This window comes from Sciurus carolinensis (genome assembly GCF_902686445.1).
Source record: "Sciurus carolinensis chromosome 14 unlocalized genomic scaffold, mSciCar1.2 SUPER_6_x, whole genome shotgun sequence".
NCBI lineage: Eukaryota > Metazoa > Chordata > Mammalia > Rodentia > Sciuridae > Sciurus > Sciurus carolinensis.
The window spans coordinates 6,232,128-6,247,066 of record NW_025920104.1 but is presented as its reverse complement, the minus strand read 5'-3'; the positions used below and the strand labels follow the sequence as shown (position 1 = coordinate 6,247,066).

The following is a 14,939-nucleotide window of genomic DNA, read 5'->3' as shown; positions in this document are numbered from 1 at the left end:
AAAGTGTCCAAAAATATGCAATGGAGAAAAGATAGCCTCTTCAACAAATGGTGCTGGGAAACCTGGAAAACCATATGCAACAGAATGAAATTAAACCCCTATCTCTCACCATACACAAAACTCAACTCAAAATGGATCAAGGACCTCAGGAATCTGACCAGAGACCCTGCATCTTATAGAAGAAAATGTAGGTCCAAATCTTCAACTTGTTGGCTTAGGATCAGACTTCCTTAACAGGACTCCCATAGCACAAGAAATAAAAGTAAGAATCAACAACTGGGATAGATTCAAACTAAAAAGTTTTCTCTCAGCAAAGGAAACTATCAGCAATGTGAAGAGAGAGCCTACAGAGTGGGAGAATATCTTTGCCAACCATACTTCAGATAGAGCGCTAATTTCCAGAATCTATAAAGAACTCAAAAAAACTCTAAACCAAGAATACAAATAATCCAATCAACAAATGGGCTAAGGAAATGAACAGACACTTCACAGAAGAAGATGTACAAGCAATCAACAATTATATGAAAAAAGTTCAACATCCCTAGTAGTAAGGGAAATGCAAATCAAAACTACCCTAAGATTTCATCTCACCCCAATTAGAATGGTGATTATCAAGAACACAAGCAACAGTAGGTGTTGGCGAGGATGTGGTGAAAAAGGAACACTCATACATTGCTGGTGGGGTTGCAAATTAGTGCAGCCACTCTGGATAGCAGTATGGAGATTCCTCAGAAAGCTTGGAATGGAAACACCATTTGACCCAGCTATCCCACTCCTTGGCCTATACCCAAAGGACTTAAAATCAGCATACTACAGAGATACAGCCACATCAATGTTCATTGCTGCTCAATACACCATAGCCAGATTGTGGAACCAACCTAGATGCCCTTCAGTTGATGAATGGATAAAGAAACTGTGGCATATATATACAATGGAATATTACTCTGCCATAAAGAATGATAAAATTATGTCATTGCAGGCAAATGGATGAAATTGGAGAATATCATGCTGAGTGAGATAAGCCAATCTCAAAAACCTAAAGGATGAATGATCTCGCTGATAAGTGGATGAGGACATATAATGGGAGGTGGGAGGGGTTAGCATTAGGGTTAGGGTTAGGTTTAGGGTTAGGGATAAGGAGTGTGGTAAGAATGAAGGAAAGAAGGACTGTATAGAAGGAAAAGAGGGGTGGGAGGGGTGGGGGGAAGGAAAAAATAATGAATCTAACATCATTGCCCTATGTAAATGTATGATTACACAAATGGTATGCCTTGACTCCATGTACAATTAGAGAAACAACATGTATCCCATTTGCATAAAATAATAATAAAAAAAGGATGGAGTTATAAATGGGAGGATGATGGTTCCTTGAAAAATCAGGTGAAAGACTGTCCATCAATGAAGATCATTAGTTTGGACTTTGTTTAATGTCACTGAGAATTTGGAATATGGTATTAACTGAGATTAAAATATGTGTCTGGAGTGGGTATTGCCATAACAGAAATCTAAAATGTGTTCATATTTCAGTGGTTGGGTGTCAAAGAGCAAGGACACAAATGTTAGAGGCAGGCCTGATGGTTTCTGTGTCATAAAGTGGAAAATAATTGGTTAAAACTTTTTCTATGCTATCTTAGGAGGCAGATTTGTAGCTAATGAACTTATACTGCTAGGGAAAGAATTAGAAAGTAAAAGTGTAGGTCGGCAGGGGGGTGTCCTAAAAGAAAATATCAGAAAAAGATAAGAATCAGCTGGTTTATAAGCAGAATAGAAAGTACAGAAAGAATCCAGAAATTCTAATGGAAGAGTCAACTCTTTCTACATCTGGAATGGAAAAAGAGAAGATTGATCAAGTCTTTGAGGGAGAAAGGACCATTATGATGGATCTCTGTAGCAAAGATCAGATTATGAATATTCCTTTTCTCCCCAGGCCATGATAACTATCAAATAAACCTATAAAACTACTTTCAGGTTGTCTTCTTTTTACTTAAGAGGTAAAAGTAAGCGACAAGGAATTCAGGGTATGAATTGGTATCAGCTGGAACATATTTTTCAAGAAAAGACTTCAATGTAGCCACTGACAAGGGTACTGACGGGGCAAATAGGCTTATGTCCTACTAAGAAATAAGGAAATTTATACTGCCAAGAAGTTCTAAGTCCAGACTGCACAGCTTGTGCTTATTCAAGACTTAGCACAGTCTGTGGGGTTTCAAAACTGCACCATGAGTCAGTGGGCTGAGAAAGTACAGCAGACAGGAGGAGGAAGGGTAATCCCCCAGCACTCAATTCAGATAATGCCACAGAACATGATGAACAGGTGAGTTCCTTTCCAGAGGGTAATCAGAACACTGAAGGCATCTGCTCACTTCCAGGGAAGAGGCCTTCATTCTGCCCTCCCAGCAGGATTTCAGTTATTGCCATGTTTCTTAGATGCTTCCCTTTTTCAAGTAGGAGATTTAACTGGTTATCTTGTCCCTATTTTTTCTATGAAATGACTGTGGTGTGGGACAGTCATCTAACTAATATATTTTTTTTTTCATTCAGAGGTGGATGAGTTATAAGGAGCCATATCCAGATCCAAGAGTCAAAGCCGCTTATACTTGGGTTTTCTAGACTTGAGTTGTATGTAGGGGATGGGTGGGACTTGAGTTGCATCCTTTGAGGCAGATGAGGTGTGTGTTTGACACATGAAGAAAGTGGAAGGTGGGAGTGGTCATTGGCAGGAAAGACTGTGGAGAGACCAGTATGTGTTCACTGAGCTGTGTACTCTCTTCTTTCAGCACTTGGCAAGACTAGCTCCTCCAGCCTTCCTTGTCACAATACATAGCAACATAATCAGAAGCAATCTGTGCCTTTTCCTCCCCTGACACATAACAATGCTCACACAAGGTTATGCCTCCTTTCCTCTCAGTTTATGACTGAATTCAGTGGGCCCTGAGACAGTCAGCCATGTATGGATGGGCCTTCACAGTCCTTGAATAACCATGAGAAAGACCACCAATCACATTGGATTACACATTGGTTTGAATTTCATGAGTGAGAAATAAAGTTCTATATTGTTAAGTCCTGAGGGTTTTGAGTTTCTCTCTTCTAACAGTCATCATTACTCTGGATAATACTTCTCTTCAGATGTGATCTCCAGCCAGTTTTCCCCTTTGAAATCCAACCTTGCATACCAATTCTCTCAGGATATTTCCAAAGGATCTTGTGTAGATATATCTAAAGTAACATTTCTCAAAATGTTATTTAGAACCTTCTCTTCCCAGAATCTTTCATGCCAACATAAATGGCATTTCTCTTCTATTAGTTGTTCAGGTCAAAGGCCTAGAATCATTTTTAAATTCTCATTTTCTCTTGTACTCTAAATGTACAGAACTACTATCAGGTATTCTCTCAAACTATGTCTAGAATGTAGCCATTTGTCACTCTCTGTAGTATCACACCTGGGTGCATAACACTGAATTTTCATTTGGGTTTATTTCAGTGGTCTCCTACCAGGTCTCTTCTTTGGCCCTTGCTTCTACTATAATCTATTCTTAATACTGTAGTGAGAGTAGGTTTACAAAAATAATACTTTACATTTTATAATTATTTTTTCTCAAAGCCCTCTAAAAACTACCTGATCGAGAATAGAATTCGATGTCCTAGGCTTCCACTAGATCTGCCCCTACTTAGTTCTCTGACTTCTCTACTTCCAATTTTTGATCACTTAATTCTATTTTGATTACACTGGCTTTTGTGAATCACTTGTGCCTAGCAAAGTTGCACCTCTGGGCCTTTTCATGTGCTTTGCTTATTGGCTAATAACTCTTGATATTTATAAATCTCACTCCCAAATTTCCTTTGGATCTACAGTGTTAAGCCACCTTATCATTGTATTTAATAGGCCCTCAATAAATAATGGTTGAATAAATGAATAAATTGCTGATGCATTTTTATCTCTCTGAAAATTTTGGGATCTCTTGTAATATGCTGAATTTTCATAGGGATGTAGCTTAGTGTGATTATTCTTTATCCTTTGTGCTACACACTTTTTGGACCTTTTCATTCTGAAAACTCCTGTACTTCAGTTTGGAAAATTTTCTTTTAAAATTTTTTATTTAGTTAATTTTTTATTTTTTATTCATTGTACACAAATGGGGTACAACTTTTATTTATCTGGTTATACATGAAGTAGAGTCACACCATTTGTGTAATCATACACAAATCATACATGTACATAGGGTAATGATGTTTGTCTCATTCTATTAACTTTCCTTCCCCCAGCCCCTCCCTACCACTCATTTTCCTCTATACAATCCATCTTTCTTCCATTATTGTCTCCCCCCACACCCTGTTATGTATCATCATCCACTAATCAGAAAAATCATTCAGCCTTTGGCTTTTTGGGATTGGCATATTTCACTTTAGCATGATATTCTCCAACTCCATCCATTTACCTGCAAATGCCATAATTTTATTCTTCTTTATGGCTGAATAATATTCCAGAGTGTGTACCACAGTTTCTTTATCCATTCATCTATTGAAGGACATCTAGTTTGGTTCCACAATCTAGCTATTGTGAATTGAGCTACTATAAACATTGATGTAGCTACGTCACTGTAGTATGTTGATTTTAAGTCTTTTGGGTATAGGCCAAGGAGTGGGATAGCTGGATCAAATGGTGGTTCCATTCCAAGTTTTCTGAGGAATCTCCATACTGCTTTCCAGAGTGGCTACATAAATTTGCAACTCCACCAGCAATGTATGAATGTGCCTTTTCCCCCACATCCTCGCCAACACCTATAGTTGCTTGTATTCTTGATAATTGTCAAGATGACATGAGATGGGTTGAGATAAAATCTTAGGGTAGATTTGATTTGCATTTCTCTTATTACTAGAGATGTTGAACATTTTTTCATGTATCTGCTGATTTCTTGTAGATCTTCTTCTGTAAAGTGTCTGCTCATTTCCTTAACCCATTTATTGATTGTGTTATTTGTATTCTTGGTGTGAAGTTTTTTGAGTTCTTTCTAAATTCTGGAGTTTAGTGCTCTGAGGTGCATGTGGCAAAGATTTTCTCCCACTCTGTAGGCTCTCTTTTCACATTGTTGATTGTTTCCTTTGTTTAGAAAAAAACTTTTTAGTTTGAATATATTCCAACTATTGATTCCTGTTTTTATTTCTTGTGCTTTGGGATTCAGGTTAAGGAAGTCTGATCCTAAACCAACATGATGAAGATTTGGGCCTACTTTGTCTTCTTTTTGGTGCAGGATCCCTGACCTAATTCCTTGGTCTTTGATCCATTTTGAGTTGAGTTTTGTGCAGGGTGAGAGATAGGAGTTATTTTCATTTTGCTGTATATGGATTTCCAAAATTTTCTTGAATTGTTTTCTTGGTAATCTCTCTTGTGATTTCTTATTTCTGTACATCTAAAATGTTTTGCATTTTTTCTCTCTGGGGAATTTTTACTTGATCTTTAATAATACCCTTTAGTGAATACTTTTCAAAATTTCTGAGATCATGCATATAATTTTCAATTACCATTTCCTTTATTTGTTATTTTTTCATCTTTTGAAATACACATTGTTCTTGCTCTTGGGTGCAGTACCTTCCAATATCTTTTGAATCTATTCACTGTGTCTGTTAGGTGCATTTCTGTGTTGACTCTGTTATCTCTAAAATCTTTCTTTAAAAGCAGTATTTGTTTAGACTCTGTTGTCCATGGTAGGTGCTGCCCTTGAACATGTACTGATCATCACTGCACATTCCAGCTATGGAGGAGTGTTTGGAAGTGATGGCTGTGCTCATGGATGGTAGTTTCAATGGAGCCTGATAGGGTGCAACTTGGCATTTTCTTGGTGAATCTTTAATTTTCAGCCTGTATAATTATTTCCTTTTGGGCAGGTCAGTTTCTCCAGAGAGGAATCATCTTCTACTTGCTGCTTGAGATGGGTCTCTGTGTGTGGGGATGGAAATAAGGAGGGCTTCTAGCATTTTAGAAACCAGGCAGGAAGGGAAGATGGGAGTCTCAGTGCTCAGTACCCAACTTCTCCTGATTTCTCCTCTTTTCAGTGAGATTACTTGCTCCTACTTTTGACAAAGTTTGTTTTCTCTAGGTCTGAACCTCTCTTGTTCAACTTCTCTAAAGGTTTAGGATTCAATCCTTATCTGGGATGGGGCAGGACAGTCATCAACTAGGGGCATCCATTGCCTCCAAACTTCTTCACACAACCTGTCAAACTATCTTTCCATTTTTAGAATAATCATACTTGGTGCTTCAAAGTTACTTGCTCTCCAGATCCTGAACATTTTTATATAAATAAAATACTTTCCTGTGTTCTTCAACCCCCACCCCAAATCCTTGCAAATGTAGATTTTAGTTTCCTCTCATCTGCTAAGTCTGACACTTGCCCATCTCCTTAACACTTTCAAAAAAAAAACAAAAACAAAAAACAAAAAACAAAACAAAACAAAACCCCACTCTGAGCACATCCAGTCTCCTAGTGTCTCCCATTCTGTCCTTTGTTCATTTATCACTTACAGTGTTTTTCTCATTTGGTTACTGGGGAGAAACATAGTTAATATCTCTGCTCAATTTGCTTTTCTTTCCCACAATCTCTTCTTCCTGAAGCTCTCAACTGCTCTGGCCTTTATCACTCTCTTTTTTCTGGCTCTCCCTTTCCCTATCTGTCTGCTCCTCTCCTCTGCTTTTTCATTTGCTTCCTTCAACATTGGTGGTTCCCAGCCCTCACCCACTGTTTTCACTGCCATTCTCTTTTTCTGTTGGGGGAAGGTACTGGGGATTGAACTGAGGGTCACTCAACTACTGAGCCACATCCCCAGCCCTATTATGTATTTTATTTAGAGACAAGGTCTCACTGAGTTGCTTAGGTCCTCAAATTTGCTGAGGCTGTCTTTGAACTTTGAATCCCCCTGCCTCAGCCTCCCAAGCCACTGGGATTACAGATGTGGGCTACTGTGTCTGGCTCCACTACTATTCTTGTGCTACCCATTTTGCTGAAAGTGACCCCCATATTGTCTCATGGCTTTAACAATACCTGTGGGCTGATAACACACCCTCCTGTCTCCTGCCCTAAACTTGTCACTTAGTCCACATCCTAGTATTCAGTTATCTCTGGACATACCACTGAGCAGTGTCTGGTGTTCAGTGTGCAGGAAGCACATGTGGTTCTCTTCTCACACCATCTCCTTTCAGATTTGCATCTCGTTACTGCAATCAGTATCACCATCTTAATCTTCTACCTCTTTCACACTCCAGGAAGCCAAATAATCAATCACCCAATCCTGCTTGTGATTCCTCCCACATATTTCCTTGAACCCACCCCCTCCCTTTGCATGACAATTGCCCTCATAACCTCCCTTCTGCTCAACTGCCACAGCCTCCTGCCACCACCTGCTTATTTCTCTTTCCTCTTAAATTCATCCTCTGCTCAGGTATCACAGTGACCTACATGAAGCATAAATCTCATCATACCTCTCCCCTGCCAAAGTCCCTCCAATGGCTCTCCTGTGTGGAATAAAGTCTATGTTCCTTGACAGAGCATGAGATCTTCCATGAGGGGCCCTAGCTTGTCTCTCGCTGCATTTCATTTCACGCCTCACCTGGTATATTCAGTCCTGTTGTACAGAAGGGCCTGTTTCCCCCTCCCCCTAGGTCTCTTGCCCTGCATCTTGGGTGCTGTGATTTCCTTTGCCTGACTCTTTATTTCTGCCTCACACCTACATATCCTGAGACTCAATTTCTCTTCTGTCATCTACCCAGGAAGCAGCCTACATGTTCTCTGTCCCTTTTCTTTGTACTCCTATATATCCATTCTTGTTCATTCCAGCGACCCTGGTAAGTTCCTCCAGAGAGGGATTTCTCTCTTGTACTTGGTCCCTGGAACATAGTTTGGATTTAAAAATTAGAGGTTAGGTGGAAGTGAACTTGCTTATACATTACTTCCTCATGCTAACTTGGAAATAGCAAGGGCTTATAGTGGTGCAGGAAGCATTGGCATATGGTGAACTTGGGAACACATTGTGGGACAAAGGTGATCACTGAACTCAGTTTCCATCCATTGCACATTTCACTGGGGCAGCTCAGGGATAGCTGTTTCCTGAGCTGGAGATGCTGTGTGGCAGGGAAGAAAGAAAGCTAGACATAATTTTTATGTTTCAATCCATGGCTTGTAGGTAGGAAGCAGAAATGGATGTGACTTTAACCATGGGTTAAAGCAAGTGATTTTATACTACCAGGTGGCCCAGAAGAGGGTTGATAAAGGGTGGATCCTACAAATGCCTGGCAAATTGGACTAGCTTGGTGGTGGTGCAGGGGGCAACAGGGTTGAAACAGATGAAGAGTGACATCTACTTTCACCTTTATCACCTTTGAAAGTTCTCTTGGTCCAATCCACATTTCTCTGAGCCAGGTACAGTTTGCAGATAGCAATGAACATCCTAATGTTTTGTGTAGGCACTTTAAGACAAGCTCTTATAAATAGCTCCCATCCCCTGGGGGGAACACCAAAACACATTTCTTGATAACTGCAGAGATGCTTGCTGAAAAGCAAACAGTGGATTAGTGGCCTTCACAGTTCTTGTGCAAATGGACTGTAAAATTGTGGGTGAATCCTCCAAAGCTATACCTTTTGTCTCCTTGATGATGATTAAGTGAAACCTGGTTTAATTTGATTGGGAGGGTGTGAGTTGGTGGAAGAGAGGGGAAAATGGGCAGCAAAAGAAGAATGACTGATAAAGGACAAGGAGAGGAACAGAACACCCTCTTTAACCCAGTGCTTCATTTGACTTTCAGGAAATTGGATTAGAGAACACTTGACTTAATGTTTGTCTGGAAATTAACTGCTGTGCTTGTTCCAGGCCCTGGGATTGATGAAAGGGCCAGGGAATTCTGATCATAGAATAATAATAAAGGAAAATGTCTCAAGCAATCATTAAAAATTTAAAGAATCATCTCAACACTAACTTGTCAGATGGAATGAATGAAATTGAAATGATTTTTAAACATTCTTTTCAATGGCTTGGTAAGAAATGCAGGGATGAAAATTACCTTGTGCTGTAAAGAAAACATTTGGAGTTTGTTTTTGTGACACTGGTGTTTCTTCATCACCTTTCATCCTAATTGTTAATTAAGGAACATCGAAACCAGGAGGTGGATCAAAGGAGGACTCCAAAGGGAAAGGGCATGACCAAGGTTTTTTTTTTTCTCTCTTTTCTTTGTTGTATCATTAAGCTGAGATGTACAGATGACAAGGGGACTTTAATCACCTGTGCAGTGAGAGATCCTTTGTAACATAAAGGGAATCAAAAGCTTTGTTTGCAGTTTCTTTTTGTTTATACTAGACAATGTGAGACAAGTGTAAGATTATTTATCAGGGTTTCACTTAAAAAGTGAAAGTCCTGGGTTAACTACCTAGCACTCATTATTGATCATCTATGGCAGAGGAATCTGTGCTACTATGCCTACCCATCACAGAATTTTAGTTGCACAGTGTAATTTGATTGTGAGAAATGAAAGAACCCAATTAAACTTTTATTTCTTAAGTTTTCTTAAAAGTAGGCATGATCATGTAATATAATTCTGGCCAATGAGATAAAGGAGTAATTGTAATGCAGGATTCTAGAAAGGCTTTTAAAAGGATAGTAGGTTTTTAAACTTGCATATATATATATATATATATATATATATATATATATATATTTTTTTTTTTTTTTCCTCCTGCATGACATGATGACTGGAAGGACAGAAAATGTTTTATAACAGAGGATCAGGAAAAGGTCAAGAAAATTGCAGACACTTCTCTTGGCTATTGTATCTTTAAGTTTTTGTGCTGATCCTGAATCTCTTCTGGACTCCTTGTAACATTAAAAAGTCACCACTTTGTGTGTAGGTGACTATTATTTGAGTGGTATATTACACAAAACTAAATCCAGTGTCTAAGAGGTACTGCATTTATGAGAGCCCTAGCATTTTCATGAACTGGATTAATGTAAGCAATAATAAATATCCCTCTACTGAGGGTGACTGGACTGGGCATGCTCATGTGATGGCAGCTGATGGAATCATGACCAGTGAACTTTGAGAGGAAATATGTTTTTCTCCTAAGGGAAAGATTTCTGCAGCTTAGTGAAGAGGCAGGTCAGGAAGAATGGTCTCTTCTTCTCTTAGACATTGCCTTGTTGTGAACAGGATATCAGGAACTACGATAGCTCTCTTGCAACAATGAGGGATACTAGGTTGGGCATAAAGTTGATGACACAGAGGATATTTGATAAGAACCAGCCCTTGCTGACATCAAATAATACAGGAGAATGCCCATTAATGGGTTTCTGGCTTTGTGAGCTAACATTTTTTGGTAAGGGTCAAGAAGTTTTTCTGTAAAGCATCCACATAGTAAATACTTCAGACTTTGAGGCTAACACTGTTTCTGAAGTGTGACAACAGCCACAGATAACATGTATGCAGATGAGTGTAGCTATGTTGCAATAAAACTTTATTTATAAAAACAGGTAGTGATCAGGATTTGACCCCTGGGTGGCAGTTTTCTGACCCCTGATTTAAGTAGTTGACTTGAGATTTTCTGCTGCTTCTGTACATCTTCCCTGATGCAGAATTAGAGATCATAATGCATGGAATCCAAAACCTCTTCCAACTCAAAGGCTTGGAGAAAGACAAGTGGCTTGGGCAGAAGTTCAGGGATGAAAATTACCCAGTGCTGCAAAGAAGAGATTCTGAATTTGGTGGGATTTTTCCCCCTTTTTTGTGACACTGCTGTTTCTGCAACACCTTTCATCCCAAATATTAATTAAAAATCAGTGTGACAGAAGGTGGATCAAAGGAGGAATACCAAGGAAAAGGGCATGGTCAAGCTGTTTTCTTTTTTCTTTGAAGTATCATTATGCCAAGATGTGCAGAGAAAAGTGAAAAATAAATTAAAAGTAGGAATGCAAAAAGGTATACTTGGAAAGTGTAGAAATAAGGCAGACTGGGAAGGTATACCTGCCTCAGGTGAATAGCAAAAAAAAAAAAAAAAAAAAAAAAGAAAAGAAAAAAAGAAAAATTCTTAGGAGCAGCTGCTGGAAGAAGGAAATTCCACAGAACATTGCTGCACTTTAAAAATTTTAATTATTTATTTGACACATAAATAAAAATTTGGAAATGTATGTAATAACAGTTCTTAATATTCCATTATTGAGACTTTAATCTTGCCAAGCAGATACATATACATATGAATTTTTCTTTAAAAATGCAATAACACTATATATGCTGATTTATTGTTTATTATTTCCACATTAAACTTGGATTCTGAAGAACTGATGAAATTTATAATCATACAGCAAAATCATTATTTGAAAGGTTGCTTAGTAGCCCATTGTATAAAGGTAACCATTTCTTTAACTGGTCCCTTATTATTCTTCCATTTTGACTGTTCTCTTCTCCTCTTTTGGGTATTTTGTAAAAATCTGGAAATATTCTCTTATGTCAGGAAGTCCTGTCCCATTCCTTCCCTGAACTCTTCTGGTCTCAGATGATAATGACAAGCAGACAGCAAAGGACACTTTTAAAGTGTTTGTTTAACACTTGAAGCATCTTCTATTCTGCTCTGAGTGAAATCATAATGAAGTCATTTGTCCAGATGTAAAACCGGTGAATCTTTAGGAATTTCAATGACAGCCTACTGTTATGCCTTTTCTTCTGGCTGTCCTTCTTCATGGTCCACTTAGTCCTGAAGTTGTGAGGTAGGGATAACTTGACTGACTGCTTGTCATCAGCAGTAACAGGAGTGGACTCCAGACCTTCCTCCCCTATTCTTCCTCTTTCTTTCTTTCTTTTTTTTTTTTTACATCTGGAGATGATCTGAATCATTTTCAGCAATTCAACTTATACCATTTTAGTACAGAATTTTTAAATTAATGCGTATCTGTCAATTGATAAGTATGCATGCTTATTGGACTGGATGAAACAGAACAACTGCCTTTTGTGATTGGATGATATATTTCTAGTCTCATTTATCTACAGTATTAGGAAGAAACAATGAGATAAGTGCTCTAACTGTCATTTACATACAGCTCTAGAATAGAACCTGAGACCTAGTGAAGGGAAGAATCTTCCTCAATGATGCACAGATAGAAAGAGGTGAGGCCGATGGAGGTCGCAGGTGTTCATGGGGACTCTGCATTGTCCTTAGGGATTTGGAAAAAAGTAAGAGAAAAGTATATTTTGGAAAGTGCCCATCTAGGGTCCAAGAGTAGGGTGTCATGAGAAGTGGAGAAAATGAGCACAGAACAACAGATGTTGTCCACATAGAAATAGCAATTCTAATATTAGAACACTTGGTAGCAAAATATTTATTGGCACAAAAAAATCTATAAGGTTACAAGGTACCATAAGAAGTGTGCTCCTATTTTGTTAACAGATTAACCTCATATAGGCATGACTGTCTGTCTGTCTGTCTCTCTTTCTCTCTCTCTCTGTCTATCTATCATCTCTATCTTCTATTAAGTTATCTTTCAAGACGTTCCCAGTTTTTATATTAGGGTATTGGAAACTGGGTGTTTTGATTTCATTTTTATGTTTCTGAAATATTTTAAAATTCTTCCATAATAGGCATGTATATTCTTTCTAGTATGAAAAAGTGTTATAATTAAAGACAGGCACTTATTGAGGCATTTATAGGTTGTGCTTTGCAAGCATATCTGTATACTAAAATAAGGAAAATTCTTAAACATTCTTTTGAATGAAGACTATTATTCCCTTCATTGAGAGCAACTGTTGCCTGGGCTTTACTACATATTCTTTGCAGTTCTTATTCTTCCTCATAGCTCTTGAGGGCAGACTATGTCTTACTCAATGACCTGGTGGTCAGAAGCATTTTAATTAATGGCTTTTGTTTCTTTGAAGTATTGACTGAATATGAAAGTTGAAATAACTCATTCTAATGTCACTGAGGCTAAGATTAGTCAGTAAAACAACATCAATAAATGGCCAACAAATGGGACACTAGGTGTAATTCTTAAATCTTGGATGGGGGATGGGGGCAGAAAGAGGCAAAATTCTCCATGTAGCCCTCAGTCTGGCTGAGAATCATGGAATGGAGTGATGTTTCAGATGCTTTGGAATTTATGCAGAGAATATGGAGTTTTTGTGAGCCTGGTGTTTTCCAGAAGGACCAGTGATGCTAGGTGCATGAGGGGATGAAGGGAGGCTTCTGGAGAAATGGCAGAAGATTTTGAGAGAATTGTTCAAGGGACCAAAACTGTACAAATCCCTTTGTCATGGACCACATTCAAGAAACAGGCATTTGGTGAAATTCAAGGAAGTTGAATAAGTTGAGTTTTCTTTTTTTATTTCCTTTTGACTCAAAGTTCAGTTAGAGGCAGAGGTACACAGGAGAATCAGAATGCCATCAGGAGTGTGGCTGTTAACACAAAGCACCAGAACACTGCCATGGGCCACTGGAGAGATGGTCAAGTTCTTTTCTTCCTGCAACCATTTCTTCAAAAGCAAACAGTGTTTCTGTCAGTCACCATCTGATAAAATCAGTTGACATTTAAAAGAAAATTTAGACCCCTTACCTTGGCCTCTGTCCAAGTATCTGCAAGGGGTGTCACCACTCCTTCTTTAGCCTCTTTCACTCCTCCAACATCAGCTCAATGAACCCTCTTGCTGGTCAAGAATAGGCTGTGCTTTTCCCCCTTGAAGCATTACACCCCCTGTGACTTCTGCTTGGACATCTCTGCGCCTGGACCTCGGCTGGCTTGCCTCCATCTTATTTTCCAAGTCACAGCTTCATGCCACCTTTTTTAGAGAGGATTTTCTCCATCACCTAACCTAAAATGTATCATATCAACCCCTAAATTTCAACATAACATTTTCCATTCATTATCTGTTTTTTAAAATTAATTTTTTAAATCTCTGTTGTTGTTGGAACTGGGGATGTAGCTCAGCTGGTAGAGTGCTTGCCTGGCATGCACAAGGACCTGGGTTCAATCCCCAGCACCACAAAAAAAAAAAAAAACTTTGTTGTTATGCCAGATATGTAAACCCCATGAGAAAAGAGCCATGTAGTCTGTCATAACTTTAAAATAGTCCCCAGCACATGATAGGTTCTCTGTGATATTTTGGGGATCCATAAACCACATACCCCAGGATCTCTCTCTTTATTCTAGGAAGAATACTGTGATCCTTTGGGCAGATTCGGGTATCTCTCCATTTTACTTGCAGTGCAATCTCTGCCTGTGAATGCAGAATCCAGCTAAACTGTCAATTTCCCCAACATAGGAACAGTTTCTTTTTCATTTTGTATCTTCTGTGCTCTTATGTGCCAGGAACAATTTTCTAAGTGGATGACTGAACATTGTGCTGTGAACATGACAGGTCCTTGGGCATAGGCTCTGAGTAGGAAATGTAATTTGTGTAAATAAGAAGGAAAAGGGGGATGGGAATTCCAAGTGATGGATAAATTTTATTTGAGGCTTGTCTTGGGTCACATTTTAAAAAATAAATCATAGAAACAACAAAATAAAACTGAAAAGATGGAAAAGACTGTGTTGACAAAAAAAATGATTGAACCTATTGGCTTGGAAATCTGAAATGTTGATTTTAGAAGACTCTTCAGTCTACCCCAGTTTTCCACTTTTATTATATATGAAGTCCATCATTCCTATTTAGCCATGTTGGAGACCTGATTAAATATAAAATTCTTGGTCAAGATGGAAAGAAAGAATATGCATCTTCAAGAGATCCCAAAAGGGGTATATCTGGAATATGAAAAGAAAAATATTCTCTCCCACCTCTGCACTCTAGTGTATTTTGGAGTGGGAAGATTTAACAGCTACTGAGCATATTAATGGTCCAGGGAAGCTGGAGGTTCATTTCTTTTATGATAACTTTTTGAATTTCACTAGATAACTTCCATAGGATGAAATTCCTGCTATTC

The 14,939-nt window shown here is 38.5% G+C and overlaps 1 non-coding gene across 1 annotated transcript; it reads left to right on the top strand.

The window, feature by feature from the left end:
- Positions 1-13,931: 13,931 nt before the first annotated feature.
- Positions 13,932-14,005, top strand: Trnaa-ggc (transfer RNA alanine (anticodon GGC)). Its single transcript has one exon. It is a non-coding gene; the product is annotated as a tRNA-Ala (tRNA).
- Positions 14,006-14,939: the final 934 nt, after the last annotated feature.